At 40.4% G+C, this 19984-nt stretch overlaps 1 protein-coding gene across 5 annotated transcripts in view; it reads left to right on the plus strand.

Moving 5' to 3' along the window:
- Positions 1-1822: 1822 nt before the first annotated feature.
- Positions 1823-19984, plus strand: part of ptpdc1a (protein tyrosine phosphatase domain containing 1a) — a 128121-nt gene continuing 109959 nt past the window's right edge. For 4 of the 5 annotated variants that reach the window (XM_078209654.1, XM_078209659.1, XM_078209657.1 and 1 more), the window contains exon 1: positions 1860-1970. The gene's annotated coding sequence lies outside the window, so the exon portion shown is untranslated. Of the gene's footprint in view, positions 1971-19984 lie in introns of all 5 variants that reach the window. The other variant, XM_078209661.1, reaches the window with a different exon arrangement.

Here is a 19984-nt window from a genome sequence, read left to right on the forward strand (position 1 = left end):
CCTTCGGCCCTCGATGTTGCGCCGACTTGTTTCAAAATATTGTGAAAGTTTCACTGACTCTCTTTTTGAGAAGGTGATAACTATTTTATGTTTTATAATTTTGTATGATAGGTCAACAAATTTGACAGCTAACTTGACCAGAAGGCCACATAGCATAATTATGACTGGGCAATGACCAATGTGAGATTTATTATCAAAAACAAAGGTATCCAAGCCCTCATTCCCCAGAGAATTCCTGTGCCTAGGGGAGAATTCCCAGTGTCTAAAACATTTTAATGACTGTCAGGTATATTTAAAAATTGATCATCTGGAGAGGGTGGATGTGGATGGATGAATGTTTTGTCCTCAGAGTAACTTGTGAATCAAAACTGACACCATATTGAATTTACACTCTGTTCCATGTCAAACTCAAGTGGTGGGACACTTCCTCCAGTCAAGGCTCACCAAATTCCAGATTTACATCGCATGTTTCGCATTACTGGTATTCTTTAAATTACTTTTGCAAATTATCTTCACAATAATGGTGCATTTATACTGCATTTATGATGCTGAGACCAAGAGAATTATTTTATGTTCCTGCCTGTCAAAACCTTGCCTGACCCCTTGCTGGAGTGAAACTTTAAATATCCTGATAAAGAGAGTTCTATCTCTGCATGCCTGGATACATGATATGGAGATGCCAGCATTGGACTGGAGTAAGCACAGTAAGAAGTCTCACAACACCTGGTTAAAGTCCAACAGGTTTATTTGGCAGCACAAGCTTTCGGAGTCTCACTCCTTCTAAACCTGTTGGACTTTAACCAGGTGTTGTGAGACTTCTTACTGTGCCTGGATACATACAGGGGCAGAACTATCTCCTGAAAGTTAGATATTTAAATGTTTATGAAACAGGGTAGATAGAAATTCCACTTTTTAGACATTTAATTTAAAGTCAGGCAGGTGTGCAAAGTGTACAGGAAGTCTGCGCTGAAGCATTTTACATTCCAGATGTGGGGGCTGTACCAGATTTACAATCCACGTACTGTCCAACCAAATTAGTGTGAACTGAGAGGTGTCAGCTCAGAGTCAGGTCTGCTTCAGACTCTGAAATTACATTGTCAATATTGTGTTTGTGGAAAGGCTAAAATTGCTCCGTACTGATAATAAACTTCAGTGCAAAGACACCCTGAACATGAACCTCCACTGTCACTCCTGGGACCTTTTCAAGTTAAGTTGCTCATTCTATTCCCTGGATGGTGGGGACTGATTCTTTCTCCCCAATTCATTGTGAAATTAAATTTGCTTTTTGCAGAACAAGTGAGGCAAATCCTTCAAGTGCATCCACTTCACTGAGTGGCTGTTGTGGATATTGTGGATGAGTGTTGATTTGCTTGGAATTGCCCTTCTGCTGGCTAGCCTGCGTGTGTGGGGTGATTGAAGTGGAACTGGCCAGTGTAAGGTGATTGCAGTGGAGTTGGCTAGCCTGTGGTTACCTAGCCTGTGTGTGAGGTGATTGAACTGGAGTTACCTGGCTTATGTGTAAGGTGATTGAACTGGTGTTACCTAGCCTGTGTGTAAGGTGATGGAAGTGGTTACCTAGCCTGTGTGTAAGGTGATGGAAGTGGTTACCTAGCCTGTGTGTAAGGTGATGGAAGTGGTTACCTAGCCTGTGTGTGAGGTGATTGAACTGGAGTTACCTGGCTTATGTGTAAGGTGATTGAACTGGTGTTACCTAGCCTGTGTGTGAGGTGATGGAAGTGGTTACCTAGCCTGTGTGTGTAAGGTGATGGAAGTGGGGAGGTGTGCCCGCCCCCCACCTCCGCCCGCGGTGCCAGCGCTCAGTCACGTGGCCGGAGCCGGCTCCAAGCCGGAGCGCGGTGGGAACCGGCTGCACCATTCGGTCGGGGGGAGGGACGGAGAGAGAGGGGGGAGCAGCCTTAGCGACCTGGGCCTGAGTGGAATAACGGAGTGGGAGAAGCGGCGGCAGGAAGGTAGGTGGGTGGGCGGCATGGGGAGGTGTCTGTCTGTCGCCCTCTTGTCAGTCAGTGCGGGATTGCGGGGGTCAGGGCCGGAATATCGGGTTATACAGCCGGCTCCCTCCTTCACACCGGGCCCCGACCTGGAGCAGGCCCGCCTCCCAGCCGCCCGCCTTGCTTTCGAATGGGACGCCAGTTCTGTGCCCCCTTCAAAGGCTGACCCGAGTCAGTTAACGCAGTTAAAAACACTGACGTTCCTCATCCCCTCCTCCCCCTCGCCAGCAGCAGAGAGCTCTTTGATTTTTACCTGCTTCAAGTTAAATAAGTTGTGTCAGACCTAAAATGTTGATCAGGCTATTTATTATATGGCAGATAAAGCACTGTTTTTATATTGTACTGCTCAGTTGCAGCTTCATGGATGGAACAATATTGTGGTACATGTTGGGAATTTTTTTCTGTTTATTATCTCTGAATCCATGGGACACAAATCTGCAGAATTGCTGGTTGTAAGCTCAGCTACATTGCATGTATTAATGAAATATTATATGTACTGTAATATTAATGATGAAATCCGAGAGGTTGATACTGTATTTTGTGAGCATGTTTGAAGGTGTATTAGTCCTGTATTATATTTCAATTTCAAAAATAAATCTCCAGTTCCTTTATCTATTATTTTGATGTAGAGCTTAATTTAGCTGCTTGCTCCCATCCTGTAGATGCCTTCCAGTGACAGCCACATGAATGGCTGATGAAAGTAAACACACAAGATCAATTTTGTAACAGTTATCTCAGTAATTGGAAGCTTGTTTGTGAAATGTTTTATAAATAAAACAATTATGTTGTTATCCATTAAAAGTTCCTCAGAAAAATAATGAATTTCAAAAGGAAAGGAAAATAATCTTTTCAATTCACTTTATTGTCTATACAGAAATTCGTTTTGGGGAATATTGCTCGTTTGTTAAAAAAATACATATGATAAAATAAAGAAAATTACCCAATCTGAGAAATCTAACTTTGATTGAATTATCTACTCAACTCCTTCAATATATTAAAATAATCAGTCAGAGAGTCCCATCCTGAGTGCATAACCTCATCTATACATCAGTTTATTTATTAGTGTCACAGATAGACTTACATTAACACTGCCATTAAGTTACTGTGAAAATCCCCTAGTCGCCACACTCCAGTGCCTGTTTGGATACACTGAGGGAGAATTTAGTATGGCCAATCAACCTAACCCATACATCTTTGGACTGTGGGAGGAAACCGGAGCACCCGGAGGAAGCCCATGCAGACACGGAGAGAATGTGTAAATTCCACACATAGTGACCCAAAGCCAGAATTGAACCCGGGTCCCTGGTGCTGTGAGGCAACCACCGTGCCGCCCCTAAAACTCCTGTTAAAAGTGGGTAGAGAACTGATTTGTCCTGCTTTCCCTGAACGCAACCAGCAGTCATTGTTCATGGCACTGTTTTTTCAAAATTCTTCAAGAGCAGATTTCGCCAAGAAATATCTGCTCATTAAGTATCCTTTCTGCCTGGTTGAATAGCTTCTCTCTCCTTAAAGAATCTTCTTTCCTAAGAAAACAATACCAGGAGAGAAATCCAAAAAAATGTCTCAACTGCAGCACATAGAAGATTGTCACAATTGTATAATCTACTTGAAAGGATTTTAATTTTCTGAGGTAGCATGATTTAGTGCTACATCTGTACATTATTGCTCCAATTCAACTTTTCATCTACTTTGACACCTAGATATTTGTAGTTAGTAACTATTTCAATGTCCACATCATGAATCTTTTCAGGAACTGGCTTTCACCTAAAGTCTATAACTAGTTCTTTTTTTGTTCAGTTTAATAAAATTATTATTGCTTTATTCTACAAACTTCTTCCTATAGTTTCCTCCTTTGTTCCTTCTAGATATGCAGATGGTACAAGTACTGGATCATCTGCATACTTCAGTATTGTTATATCTATCCATGTGCTGTTGAATCAGATGGATCAGGGTCAGAACAGCATTGTTGACTGACTTATGAGGTTGATAGGCAGACTGTAATTGAGCAATATGTGGAACAAGTGAATCTAAAAGATGTTTTGACACAATGAACCTGAAGCACTTCATTACTATCAATGTAAGATCAACTGGTCAGTAATCGTTCCGCTCAGGAGGTCATGACCTCTGGGATGATAGTGGCTGATTTTCAACAGCAAGAAACAGTATGAATGTCAAACAATTTCTGAAGGACCAGAAAGAAAGGAACTGCCAACTGATGAGCACATTCCTTAAAAACATTTCCGCTGATCTGATCCAGGCCACATCGTGGATTCACTCATTTGAATTGCTTTTGTCCCCGGTAGAATCATATGTTCCTCAAATTCATTATTTTCAAACCTGGCTAAACCCAAATCATAAAACAGACATTAATCAATGAAAACATACTTCAGTTCTTTTCCGGGGAACATTGTGTCTACACAGTGAGCTAACAGTGACAATCAGGAGTGCGAATCTTGGCTGATTGTTGCTCTTTCCCAAACCTTAGTCATGAATATTGAAGATGGTTGTATCTATGCTGCTTGCCAGATAGCCAGTGGTTCGGTTGTAAGGATATAACATTTCAAGATTGACTTTGACCACTTGTATGAGGCCATTGAACTTCCTCCTGCAATGCAACTAGGTCCTTGGGGCAAGTGCACTTGCATTGACTGTGTTGTTTATCTGTTCCCACTGCCATCTCAACATAATACAGGGATTGAATGCAGAGATTATTTCTTGTGTAGCTCAGCAACATTCTTTAAATGCTTTAATCTCTCCAATTTTTTGTGTTGCAGTCTTTTCATTCAGTGATTCCTAAAAATGTGTTTATTTCATTGTTTTATTATCTGGGGTGTTACAGGCATGTTTAGTATTTCAGTCCTCCAGTTCATATAAACCATTATTCTTTCCCCTTGGTGGTCTGTGCACCATTGTGGAAATGGCATCGTTTTAATTTATGTAGAAACTAGAAGTAGGGGTAGGCCATTTGGCCCTTCGAGCTTGCTCTGTCATTCATTTGGGATGGAAATTGCCACAGATTTCCAGTTAAAGTTAAGATCTTGGATCTGCAGCCCCACTGATCAGTGGAAGGGGCTGGTCTAATGTCAGCTATTAGATCCTAAAAGCCTAAGCGTGATTATGCCCGTGATCTGGAAGACATGACCCATGGAAGCCAATCTATTACCCGCATCCTGTGCTTCCATGGAGTTGGAAGACATGATTGATTTCTGGCTGCTTCTTAACTGAGGACCAGCTGCTATTTGCTGGATTGGTTTCTGCAAGAGACAAACTTGAGATGTCACAAAGAAGAGCAGTAGCTGGGGCAGTTACACATTGTGGGATATTACCGATATGATAATTATGAATTATCCTTTCCAGGCAAATAGTAATAAGTCTTGATCACATAACTCAAAAGCCGTAGGCAACCGTCTCATCAATCTCTGCTGAGAAGAGGGTAGATTCACAGTCCCCATGCCCATTGAAACACCCGGTGCCAATTTTTCACAAGTCCAACTAATTTCCCTACTGTCTGAAAGTTTGGTGCCTGGGAGACTTAAAATATGATGGTGTTCAGGTGAATGCAGACAGAAGGGTTACCTTGCTACCCCTGGTTAAATTGTTGAATTTATTTTTGCCAGTGCGGCAGTCTTTGGAATGAGGAATTCCAGTGCCACCTTCCTTGACATGGCATGACTGAGATTCCTGGCTAGTTTGGTGGAGTTGGTGCCTCCTGCTTTTACTTTTGTCCAGGAGGATTTGGAGGGAGAGAAGTTTTGAGTCCTTTTCTTAGCTGTATATCTTCTCTTTTGTCCTCTGGGCACAGAGAGATTTGCTAGCTCATAATCTTTCCAAACTATAATTGAGGTATTGGTGAGAAATGCATTGAAGTACTTCGAGGGAGGAATTAATTAGAGAGACAGCACTTGTCACTTACCTATTTGTCTGAGGAGTAGTGAAGTGTGCAAGTTGAACTGTGCTTTTGTGCAGCTGCATAAAATTTCCTAAAGGCTTCGTTGCTTACAGTTTTATTTCTAAAGGTGCAGTGTAAATTACACTGCAGGAATTATGGGCCTCTACCCCCGCTTGTTTCCTATAATTATCTGTGCCTGTCATACACTTCAGTTGTTATTCTGTATTATTGGATTTGTCAGTGACTGCCTCACTGTTCCCCGATGACAAAGGGAAAGAGTGACTGAGTCACACATGATTTGACTGTAATCTACAAGCCTGAGCTAATAATCTGGAGAAGCGAGTTCAGATCCCACCACGGCAATTAATGAATTTCAGTTCGGTTCATTAAAAAACATAAATTTGGAATAAAAATTTAATATTAATAATGATGACCATAAGCTGTCAAAATGTGGTAAATATCCAACTGCTTCACTAATGTCATTTTAAGGATGGAAACCTCCCTACATGACTTTAGGCCCACAGCAATATGGTTGACTTAATTGCAGACTCTTAATTGCAAGCTACTCGGCTGTATCAATCTGTTACAAAGAGATATGATAAAACTTCTGACAGTGGAGGCACTCGGTTTTGACGTCAGCGTCTGATTCGCAGATGACAAAGCTATACCCAGCCCAGTCGACCCTGCAAAGTCCTCCTCACTGACGATTGGGAATGTGTGCCAGAATTAGAGGGGTCATGCAGACTGGTAAATAAACAGTATAACATCTTTATATTGTCAAAATTGTGCTCATCAGTCAAGGTTCTGCACTTCAGTGACCGTTGTCCTGTCACACTAGCAGGGAAGACCCACTGTGGGAGCACAATGGTATACAGTCAGGTAGAAGTGGCTCAGGGTGTTCTCAACTTAGACTTCAGGACTCCATGGAATCCCATGGCTTCAGATCAGACTTGGGCAAATAAATCGTTTGTTGATTATACCTGTTACCCTCTCATAACAGATGAATCTGTACTTTTCTGGTAGCAAGAGTGTGAAATATTCACTGAATGGGGAACTTCAGTGTCCCATCACCAAGAGTGGCTCAGTAATATTACCACTGATCAAACTGGCCCAGTTATGAAGGACACAACTGCTGGTTATAGCTGGTGGCATGTGTTCAGTGACCTTGTTTTCACGAATCTACCTGCCATAGATCATCTGTTGTGACAGTATTCCTAGGAGTGACTGCCACAAAGTCCATGTCCCATCTTCGCACAAAGAACATTCTTTATTGTGTTGCGTAGCATTATCGCCATGCTAAATAGGATAGATTCAGAACACATGGAGCAGCTCAAAACTGGGCATTCACGTAGTGGAGCAGAATTGTAGTCCAGCACAATCTGTAACCTCCTGACTTGACATATATCTCACTCCAGCATTATTATCAAGCCAGGTGATGAAGCCTGTTTCAGCCAGGAATGTAGAAGATCATGCCTGAAGCAGTACCAAGTGTACCTGAAAATGAGGGACCAACCTGGTGAAACTATGACACTGAACTAGATGCATACTGAACAGAGGAAGCTGCATTCTAGAGACAGTGTTAAGCATTCCTACAACCTAAGGATTAGTTGAAAGATCTGCAATCTAACCACATTTCATCACGTGATATCAAATGACTTGAGTGCACTGTAAAGTAAAAAAAATAAAGTAAAAGTTTATTTATTAGTCACAAGTAAGGCTTACATTAACACTGCTGTGAAATTCCCCTATGTACACTGTCCTGTGTACATTGCAGGAACTCAGTTCCCTTATCCCCGTGACCTACCTCTTCTATTCAGTTAATATCAGGGCATTGAAATTCTCCATGATCATTGTTCTAATTTTTTTACTCAATTCCCTAATTTGTTTGTATCCATCCCCCCCATGCCCACTCTACCCCCCACTAGGTGGTCTGTGGATGACACCTATTAGTGTGATTGATTCTTCAATTATTTTTATTTCTATCCACATTGATTTTGTTTTTACGAAGCAAAATACTGTGGAAGCTGGAAATCTGAAATAAAAACAGAAAATGTTGGAAATACTCAGGCCCGGCAGCATCTGTGGGGGGGAGAAACAGCATTAATGTTTCAGTTTGTGGCCTTTCATCAGTACTGTTCTAATGAAAGGTCAAGATCTGAAGCGTTAACTCTGCTCTCCCTCCCTCTCCGTAGATGCTCCTGAGTATTTCAAACATTTTCTGTTTTTATTTTGGATTATATTTTTGTCTTTCTGATAGCTATATCCCTTTTTTCTACTGCTGTTATTTATCCTGAATAAGTACAGATATTCCTCCTCCCTAATTTCCTCTTTGTCTTTTCTAAATGTACTACACTCCGCAGTGTTTAATCCCCAATCCTGATTTATCTGTAGTCATGTCTCAATATCCCTACTATGTCTGGTTTCTCCCAATGCATGAATACCTTCAGTTTCCCTGTTTCATGACGGATACTGTGAACAGACATTTTAATTAATTTTTTAATAGGATTTCCTTTTGTGTTTTTAGACTCTCATTCTTTTACTTTATTTATCCCCTAGCCATCAATGTGTTCCCTTACTTTATTCTTTCTTCTGTTCCCCTGCCATATTTTGTTTGCATTCAGACTATTTGCGTTTCTCACATCCCTCCCACCTTTACTAGTCTTTAAAGACTTTGCCATCCCCCTAGTTACCATCTCCCTATTTACCCCTTCTCCTAGAAAATGAGTCCCATCGTGGTTCAGATGGAGCCCATCCCATCATTACAGCTCCTTCCTGTCCCAGAACTGGTAATAGTGTTCCATGAAAAGAAATCCCTCCTCCCACACCAGCCCTTTAGCCACGTGTTCATTCATTTCATCTGACTGCTCCTGGCAAGTTATCTATGGCATGTTTGGACCGAGGCTATATTAAGGTCTTGAGCTGAGTGGTATTTGTGGAATCCAAACTTAGCATCAGTGAGCAAGTTATTGCTGAACGAGTGCTTCTTGTAGCATTGTCAGTGACAACTTCCATCACTTTGAAAGCAGACTAATGGGACAGGTAATTGGCTGGATTGGCTTTGCTCCTTTTGTGGATAGGACATACTTGGATAATTTTCCCCATTTTCAGGTGAATGCCGGTGTTGTAGTCATACTGGAACAGACTGGCTAGGGGCGTGGATGGTTCTTGAACACAAGTCTTCAGCACTGCTGCCAGGGTGTTGTCAGAGCTCATAGCTTTTGCGATATCCTATGCCTTCAGCCATTTTAGTGGCACACTCCTAATTTGCCTCTAAAGTGGCCTTGCAAGCTACTTCATTGTTTCTTTGCTTCATGACAACTGTGGACGAGCAATAAATACAACCAATGCTCATGTGTGAATCAATTAAATAATTCAACCGAATTGCCATTCGACCTAGTCACAGACAGCCAAGGAGCTGAGTGTTGAATGCTATTAGCAATAGAGGAACAGCTTTCCTTTCACATTGAAATGTGGCACCTAAGTGCTTTAGTGAAACTGAGATCAATGGAACCCCTCATTCATACCTAATGCACAGGAAGATGTTTGTGGTAGCCCAAGTCCAATAGTCGTGGCCTAAAGCCACTGCTGTATAGTAGTTATGGGAGCATTCATATCCCAGACATCTTAAGCTGCTTCATTAATTGACCTTCTTTCCATCAGCTTAGTTGTGGGGCTGCTCTCTGAATCCATTGTACCCAGCTCCATTCACAAATTCTTTAATTAAAGATGGAGCTCATGCTGGCATGGACTACAGTAGGATACGGGCTCACAAAATAGTAGGTAATGTTTCTGTCATGTAAATACCAGGCAAGGATGGTCTGAACAAGTAAAAGCTCAATCGTTTACCCAATGTTCAATATCATTGCCATTGCCAATTTGTCTAGCTTCAACATCCTGGAGGTCACCATTGTCTTGAAGCTTAACTGGACTAGCCATATCCAGTAACTGCATGAACATCACAGCAGCTGATCTGATGTCACATCCTATCCATCATTTAGGAGACTGAATTTATAATGGGTATTGAATTCTCAACATCTGTTGATGCATGCAGACCTAACAGCACTCGGGATCAACATTATTCAAAATGGAGTCGTTCACATGATTGGTGCCCCTGTCTCTGTTCCCCAACGAGTTAATTTTCCTCTGCGGCCTCCTTTTGTGCACCTGCCAGAGGGTAGCATATCTGAGGTGCACTATGTCTGTCAGAGATGGGTCAAACTCATGTCCTTGAGATGATTTGTATGGCCCAGGCACACAGCCGACGCAGGCTAGCCCCCAGCTAACATTATGCTAGAAAGAGCTCTGCGGCTGCATTACTGAATGTTGGTACTGGGGCTTTAAGAAGACTGTATTGTCCAAGTATTCTGTGAGAATAATGTAGCTTGCCATGATTTTCCATTTGTCATCAGATCTTCAGTCTAACCTCAGAGACCTACAGATACGGTGTTCCATGAGGGTCACAATGCAAGTCCTACTAGTTTCTTCAGGCAATAAAGTTTGATTGGCTCCAAGTCAGTTAATAACCAAACTCATGGGTCTGGTGATCTCTTTTGTAGTTTGTGGGGATATCTGACAAAATGCGGCCAAATAAAAATAACCAAAATATCAATTAGGAATGAATTATGAAAATAAAACTGAGCAACTCATTTCTTTTATTTTTCCCAAGCTCTTGTTATTCTGGAGCCAGCAAGTATCACAAGTTGACCCATCCTATAACTTGGATAATTTCATAATGCTATTTCTTTTGCTCCAGAATCTCTGTACAGCTGGAAATAACATTTGTTACAGAAATATAGAAAATATAATTGGAAAACACATCACTAAGCTTACCTTTCAAATTGGTCATTTAACATTGGAAATGTTTGTTAGAAAATGTCCCCGTCATTGGTCTTCTATTTTGTTTGGACTGTAGGAATTGAGTTGGAAATGTAACTGAGTTCAGTTACTGCCAGCTGATATGGGAAATATGGTATATATGTGTGTGTGTAAGAGAAATGCAGGATGGAAGTTGTAGCTTTCATTCTGTTCTCATAGAATAGGAATAAGTAATTTAATTAAACTGTCAATCAGAAAATTTACAAATAACTATTAAGCATGAGCAGAAGGGCAAAGCAGGTCAAGAATACATAGATTTCTTTTTAGTGTAAAAAGGTTGTATATCATCTTTTATATCCTCAGAATATCCCAAACCCAATAAGGAACTTGTGAACTGTAATCACTATTGTACTGTTGCAAACTAAGGGATTGCTGTGTTTCTGAAGAGATCATAAACTGAAGCCACAGTTGCCCCCTCAAGTGAACATAAAACATTCTATGGCATTTGTTGAAGAAAGGCAGTGGTGTCCTCTGTGTTCTGGTCACTTTTTGTCCTTCCATCAAAAAATAGATTAATTTGTTGTTTCACCTGCTGTTTGTGGGACCTTGATACCTCATTCCACTTGAAAAGTAATATTTTGGCTGCTCAGCTCTTTGAGGCATCCTGGGAACTGATGTCTGCTGGGAGTGCAAGTGTGTTCATTCTGCTGTTTGAAGGTTTATTTACATTGCTCAGTGTAAAATTGCTGGATGAAATAATTTACATTAAAAAAATCGATTAATTTCCAAACCTTTAATGCATTATTCTCACTGTCAATATTATGCGTATCCACGAAGAAGATATTTACTTTAGGTTCTGTGCTTACCATTTATTTCACCTAGGAAGCTACCATTAACTTGTTTGCATATTCATAAGTGCTGCATTCTAAAATTTAAAAGCCTGTATAATATTGTTGTTTGTAGAGTAAGGTATTATTTTGAGGTATATAGCAGTTGAAAATTTATTGGTCACTTGTTACTAAAGTTTTTTTTATTATCAAACTTTGTAAGGAATAAATATCTTAATGTATATCAGACTATTTTTAATATCTTAAAATATATCAGTATTCAAGTATTTAGTTCTATGCACTTGTTAAATTTGAGTTAATTTTTAAAACATTTTATGAGTTTAGCACTTGTAAATCATGATCCCATAAGAATAGGGGTTAGTTGGTTAGCTGTTTGAGCATGTTATACTATTTAATGAGATCAATGACTTAATTCCATTTCCAAAAGTGTTTTGATGCCTTTTTATTTTGCTGTGTACATGCCAATGAAAGGACACCAAGTAAAGGCATGTAAACACCTTTGCTTTCATTTAGTGTTTAAGTGTTTATACCAAACAACATTTTGATTCAAGTTTGGAATGATTTAACTTGTCATATGTTTGGTTCTATCTTTGCTTTTACCAAATCTTTGCTTCCATCTTGAGTCCTCTCCTCTAAAATTATCAACGAGCTTTCCGACCTTTGTGGGCAAGTAGACCAAATAGAACTAGGGCAAAACAAAAAGTCTTGTCAATTTTTGGAAAAAATGGAGAAGACACCCGAATGTTTGTGGGTCTCGCTTACATTTCAGAAGTTCTGTATTTTTAGTGAAAAATTTCCCTTAATCTCCCCATAGGTTAATAAGGTTTGTTATTTTTATCCCGACTAGAACAAAGAACCCAGTTATGCTAGAATAAAGCAACCTCTGTGCCTGTCCTGTAATATTGTGGGAGGATGAGGGTGAAAGTCTTTGTTTTATATTTTGCTGGGTTGGGCAACATGTTCCTTTACTTTTACATACAACTTTCCTATTGACAGATAGAAAACCTCCATCTTCCAGTTGAATTTCTCCAAATGATTTCTGTGAAATACCAGAAACTTAAGTCAGTTTTGAGTGTGAATCTATATGTGGGCAAGTATGAGCTGATAAGCACCAGGATAGATTTGTGAAGAGTAAGTTCAAATTGTCCAAGTAATGTTTTTGAGATGTGTACTAACAAGGTGATTAATGAATTCTAATGGATGTTGTCTAGCTAGGCTCCAAAAGACATTTGATAACGCTTCTGAACTGGGCATCATTAACAAAAATGGAAGTGCACCGAATAGGCAATGTGAACCTTGCTATACTTTTCTCTATTTTCTTTATACTGTGTGTGTTATGAATTCTTTTCTTTGTCTATTTTGGATGTGTTCCTGGTGCATCAAGGGTTAATTTTAGACTTGTGTAACTCCAGTTAATTCACACTGCAACAGGAATTGATGGTGCAAATAGTAAAAGAGTAATAGGGACATATGTCCAAACTATGTTAACAGGTCTGATGAAAGGATATGCTTTGAAATGGACCAATGAACTTTGAAGCTATAACTAAATGAATGTAAGGATTATTCAGTTTGGCAAATTGTTATACAGGAAAAACATTAATGATGGGCTGGTTAGGTGTTCAGAGCATCCTGTTCAGGTTGCGACCATGGGTCCGTGACCATTGACAAATGGAATAACAAGATCAAAGCACGATGGCAACATCAGAACACAGGAAGACCCCTGGTTGCAGAGGATAAAAGAACTCGCTTGAAGAGATTTGGTACGCAGATTTGAAAAAGACATAGGAAGTGAAAAGAGGATGAAGTCATGAGCCACCTATAACTGCTAGAGTCAGTGTGAAGTAAGAACCACCTGAACTAGGATAGCGACTGCTACCTTTTGTTAAGTATATCTTTTGTTGCTTACCAAACTGTTCTAATATCATTACATCAAGTGTCTTCTCGTCTGAAATTTGTCTGGTCTCAGCCTCTTACAATTCAAAATAGGAAGCAATTTTCCAACATGATCTGGAAATTGATTGGAAGGCAGGGATAAAGAATAATTTGATTGTAGGGATGTGACAAGTGGTGTTCCTCAGGGATTTGTATTAAGTCATCAGCTTTCCATCAAGTTTATTCAAGATTTGGATGACAGAATAGACTTGTTCATCCAATTCTACAATTGCACTGAGATAGGAGGCACTTAAGTACTGGGGATGGGAGCAGGAAGTTACAAAGTAATACAGACGGATTGTGATTGGGCAATACAGTGGAAAATAGAGCTCAAAAAGGCAGATCGTTTATAGAAAGGCAGAATATAATTGAATTGGAGAGAGACTACAGCATTCTGCAGGATGGAGGGATCTGACTGTCCTTGTATATGCAAGGAGGACGCTGCATAAAAGTAAGGAAGTTTTGCCAAAGCTATACAAAGCATTGGTGAGACTGTATCTGGAGTAGTGTGTGTAGTTTTGGTGTCATGTAAAGAAGAATATACCTGCACTGGAAGCAGTTCAGAGAAGATTCGCTCGGCTGATTCCTGGGGCGAGGGTGTTGTCTTATGAGGAAAGCTTGAGCATGTTGTGCCTATATTCATTGGCATTTAGGAAAATGAGAGGTGATATTGCGATTATAAAGTTCTAAGCAGCTTGATAAGTTGTTGTTGAGAGGATGTTTCCCCCATGGAGGAAATCTAGAACAAGGGAACACCATTAAAAAATAATGCATCTCCCATTTAAGACAGAGATCAGGAGAAATTTCTAGTCTGAGGGTTGTTAATCTCTAGAATTCTCTCCCAACTGAGACAATGGAGGCTGGGTCATAGAATCACAGAAACCCTACAGTGCAGAAAGAGGCCATCTGGTCCATCGAGTCTGCACCGACCACAATCCCACCCAGGCCCTACCCCTACATATTTACCCGCTAATCCCTCTAACCTACACATCACAGGACACTAAGGGGCAATTTTAGCATGGCCAATCAACCTAACCCGCACATCTTTGGACTGTGGGAGGAAACCGGAGTACCCGGAGGAAACCCACGCAGACACGAGGAGAATGTGCAAACTCCACACACAGAGTGACCCAAGCCGGGAATCGAACCCAGGTCCCTGGAGCTGTGAAGCAGCAGAGCTGACCACTGTGCTACCGTGCCGCCCATTAAATCATTAAATCTATTCAAGCTTCAGTTGGACAGATTTTTGATCTAAAGGGAGTTAAGGATTATGAGGGCCATACAGCTAAGTGGACCTGGGGCCACGATCAGAACAGTCATTATCTTATTGAATGGCAGAGCAGGCACGATGAGTCGAATGATCCACGCTTACTTCTGATCTTAAGGGAAACTGAAATTATCCACTTTAATTCAAAGAAAGACAAATTTCTAAATGTGAAGAAGCTAGGAGCTGTGGGATTTGGGTGTCCGTGTACTCAAGTCAATGAAAGCTAATGGACAGATCAAAAATGCTGATTGAATGTTGGCTTTTATCCAAGTGGGTTGGAATACAAGAGGAGAGGAAGTGATGTTTCAATTAATAGAGAACCTTGATCCAACTCCCATCTGGAGCACTGCAGTTTTGGGCATCTTGGGAACGATATGTGTCCTTGGAGAAAGTATAATGCAGATGCTCCATATCACGGCTTAGAGTTAAATTATGAATACAAGTTGCATAAATGTGGTGATAAGAATATTCAATAGGTTAGTGATACAGAGAAACATTTTCTGCTGGTGGGGAAATCCTGAACAAGGGAGCTAGGTCATTGGAAAGTGAAATCAGGAAGCACCTCTTTGCACAAGGGAGGAGTCAAAATCCTAAGCTCAATGCCCCCTAACCCACCCCAAAAAAGGTTGAGGATGTTGAGCCAATTTAGCATAACATTGATTCTAGCTAGGAAAATATATCAAGGGATAGGGAGCATTATTAGGGAAGCAGAATTTGAGGTACAGATCAGCCATGAAGAGGATTAAGAGAGTGAATGGTCTATTTCTGTTCCCATGTGCTTATATGCTTATGATTGTTGAAATACATATTGATCTATTATGACTTCAACCAAGTCAATGAATTAATGCACCCTACAATGAAACAAGGAAAATATTGTGAGCTTAATTCATTAGACCTGAGATTGTGAAAAGGATTAGCCTGGACCCACTGGATAGATGAAAGTAGATGAGGTTTTAATGTTTTAGATATTTCATGATTTAAAAAAAATAGTTTTTGCATGAAAGTAATTTGCCACACAGATAGTATAAAGAAAATGTATTGAATGGTTGACATGAAACAGTGCAGATATCTAATCTGGACTAATGAAAATGAATGGGGAAAAAGTTGACCCAAAAACATGTGGTTAGGAGGCTAGCCATGGGTATTCATGTTGATGTAAAAATTGTGGCTTTCTTATGCCCATACGCATCTCAAGCTGGTAACTAGTGTTACAGGCTTAATGATAAAATACTGAGTGGAGTTTTTGTATGGGAAAATTTAAAATACTTACTAGAACTGATTGCACTGTTTAGTTAATTTTTAGAATGGAGTTGCAGCTTAAAATAACTAGTTTGATTACATTCTCCACTCCTTTCCACTAGACAGGAGCTTTTGTGTTTTTGACACTGTAAAGATGTCTCCATCATTCAGTATACTTTAACTGTTAACAGCTATACCAACAGGAAACACATGTAAGAAATACCAGTTTCAAGAGACATCGGAGACTATGAAAACAGCAGTAATAAGTCCGGAGCAAATTAATGTCTGGTTTCTTACCTCCTGCCTACATGATTCTCTGTGTTTTCTCTGCTATTAGTACTTGTGCTGCAAAATGATTACACTTGCTAATCAATTAGCTTTAAGGACAACCAGCCATAATTATCACTGTGTGTAAGGTACAACAAGGCTCAGTGCAGTTGTAGTGTTGACTCGGAAGAAGAAAATCTGGGGTTACTTTAGCCTTAAATAACTTTGGTGAGGTATCTGTTTTGACTGACAGCTTTGCTCAGTTAAACCCTCAATAAAAATGAGGACCTTTTTAGACATATTACATTTATTGTTTGGTCATTGGTTTTGTAAAGCAGCGATACATTTATTAATGAGAACTTATTTTATACATTAGATTTCTATAACAATTCTGACTCAATTGCCGCAATAATAGTTGGTGTGACAGATTAGCCAATTATTTGTTTCTACCCCCCGGCAATCAGCAACATTTAAAAGCTAGGCTGTAGATGAGTGATGATGTGTAGCTTCAGTTTGTCCAATGTGTCAACATTGAATAATGGCCCTGGCAGCATAATATGATTGCTGCTCTATAGGATTTATTTCTGATACAGCGCTTTAAAAATATTTGACATTTTTTTCCTCACATTTTATATTTTAAGTTCGGTCCTTTACTGGACCTCTCAGTGCTGGGATTGATGCAAGAGAAACAAAAATAACCTTCCGTGGCACATTTTTGCTCATATGGTGGATTTGCTTTTGTGGTTGATCTGATACTTGACACAAGTGGAACTGATCAGAATTCCAAGTGTTTTTCCCCCAAGTGCCACATTAATACTTAAACCAGAAAGTAAATTCTTACCGATTACTAAAGATTAAAAATGCATCACGGTTACCGCAGAGAGGTTTGTTTTATTCTAATTTTGTTACTTTTTGTATGTTTCTTCTTCTATAACCTGATTGCAAAATTATGTAGAATTTCTGAAATGTCGATTGTACACATATCTGAAATTGTTTTGCCATCTGACCTGTGCACGTGTTCAGCATCCGATGCTTTGCCTTAGGCTCCAGTAACATAATGCTGCCACTTTTTCCATCAATTAGACATTATGGGAAAAAGTTTCCCTGGTTTACACTTTTTAAGCGTGCTCCACCCAAATTCAGCCAGATCAGTACAAGCGATCATAGAATTTCAAATAGAGTCATAGAGGTTTACAGCATGGAAACAGGCCCTTCGGCCCAACTTGTCCATGCCGCCCTTTTTTTAAAAAACCCCTAAGCTAGTCCCAATTGCCCGCATTTAGCCCATATCCCTCTATACCCATCATACCCATGTAACTATCTAAATGCTTTTTAAAAGACAAAATTGTACCCGCCTCTACTACTACCTCTGGCAGCTTGTTCCAGACACTCACCACTCTCTGTGTGAAGCAATTGCCTCTCTTGACACTTTTGCATCTCCCCCCTCTCACCTTAAACCTATGCCCTCTAGTTTTAGACTCCCCTACCTTTGGGAAAAGATATTGACTATCTAGCTGATCTGTGCCCCTCATTATTTTATAAACCTCTATAAGGTCATCCCCTCAGCCTCCTACGCTCCAGAGAAAAAAAGTCCCAGGCTATCCAGCCTCTCCTTATAACTCAATCCATCAAGTCCCAGTAGCATCTTAGTAAATCTCTTCTGCACTCTTTCTAGTTTAATAATATTCTTTCTATAATCGGGTGACCAGAACTGTACACAGTATTCCAAGTGTGGCCTTACCAATGTCTTGTACAAGTTCAACAAGACGTTCCAACTCCTGCATTCAATGTTCTGACCGATGAATCCAAGCATGCCGAATGCCTTCTTCACCACTCTGTCCACCTGTGACTCTACTTTCAAGGAGCTATGAACATGCACCCCTAGATCTCTTTGTTCTGTAACTCTCCCCAACGCCCTATCATTAACTGAGTAAGTCCTGCCCTGGTTCAATCTACCAAAATGCATCACCTCGCATTTGTCTAAATTAAACTCCATCTGCCATTCGTCAGCCCGCTGACCCAATTGATCAAGCTCCCATTGCAATTGGAAATAACTTTCTTCACTGTCCACTATGCCACCAATCTTGGTGTCATCTGCAAACTTACTAACCATGCCTCCTATATTCTCATCCAAATCATTCATATAAATGACAAATAACAGTGGACCCAGCACTGATCCCTGAGGCACACCGCTGGTCACAGGCCTCCAGTTTGAAAAACAACTCTCTACAACCACCCTCTGGCTTCTGTCAAGAAGTGGAGATGCCAGCGTTGGACTGGGGTAAGCACAGTAAGAAGTGTGCTACCAAATAAACCTGTTGGACTTTAACCTGGTGTTGTGAGACTTCTTTTTGTCAAGAAGCCAATTTTGTATCCATTTGGATACCTCACCCTGGATCCCATGAGATTTAACCTTATGCAACAACCTACCATGAGATACCTTGTCAAAGGCCTTGCTAAAGTCCATGTAGACAACATCAACTGCGCTGCCCTCATCTACCTTCTTGATTACCCCTTCAAAAAACTCAATCACATTTGTGAGACATGATTTTCCACTCACAAAGCCGTGCTGACTGTCCCTAATCAGTCCTTGTGTCTCTAAATGCCTGTAGATCCTGTCTCTCAAAATACCTCCCAACAACTTACCACCACAGATGTGAGGCTCACTGGCCTGTAGTTCCCATGTTTTTCCCTGCAGCCCTTTTTAAACAAAGGCACAACATTTGCCACTCTACAATCTTCAGGCACTTTATCCGTGACTATCGAAGATTCAAATATCTCGGCTAGGGGACCCGCAATTTCCTCCCTAGCCTCCCACAATGTCCTGGGATACACTTCATCAGGTCCCGGGGATTTATCTACTTTGATGCGCTTTAAGACTTCCAGCACCTCCTTCTCCGTAATATGTACACTCCTCAAGACATCACTATTTATTTCCCCAAGTTCCCTAACATCCATGCTTTTCTCAACAGTAAATACTGATGAGAAATATTCATTTAGGATCTCATCCATCTCTTGTGGATCCGCACATAGATGACCTTGTTGATCCTTAAGAGGCCCTACTCTCTCCCTTGTTACTCTTTTGCCCTTGATGTATTTGCAGAAGCTCTTTGGATTCTCCTTTGCTTTATCTGCCAAAACAATCTCGTGTCCCCTTTTTGCCCTCCTGATTTCTCTATTAACTCTACTCCTACACCCCCTATACTCTTCAAGGGATTCACTTGATCCCAGCTGCCTATGCATGTCATGTGCCTCTTTCTTCTTCTTGACCAGGGCCTCAATATCCCGAGTCATCCAGGGTTCCCTACTTCTGCCAGCCCTGCCCTTCACTCTAAGAGGAATGTGTTTACCCTGAACCCTGGTTAACACACTTTTGAAAGCCTGCTACTTACCAGATGTCCCTTTGCCTTCCCACAAACTCCCCCAATTAACTTTTGAAAGTTCCTGCACATAATACACATTATGGATTGTGCAAATTAATTTTCCACAATTTTTTGCATTAGAGTTTTTTTCAGTGTTAGAAACTGGCCACTTGTTGCAATTAATGGTTTGAGATTATTCTGTTTTGGGACTGTTTTAAAATTTAATGTAAAACGAAGGTCCAGCAGGGTGTTTGATTGTTAGAGATCAAAGCAAGGTTTTACATTATTTTACTGGGAAGAAGGTGCAAGGTATATAAGCTCGGAGACAATTGTAGCAATCTGTGTGTTAACAATGG

Source organism: Mustelus asterias, chromosome 3, assembly GCF_964213995.1.
Source record: "Mustelus asterias chromosome 3, sMusAst1.hap1.1, whole genome shotgun sequence".
In the NCBI taxonomy this organism is placed as follows: Eukaryota; Metazoa; Chordata; class Chondrichthyes; order Carcharhiniformes; family Triakidae; genus Mustelus; species Mustelus asterias.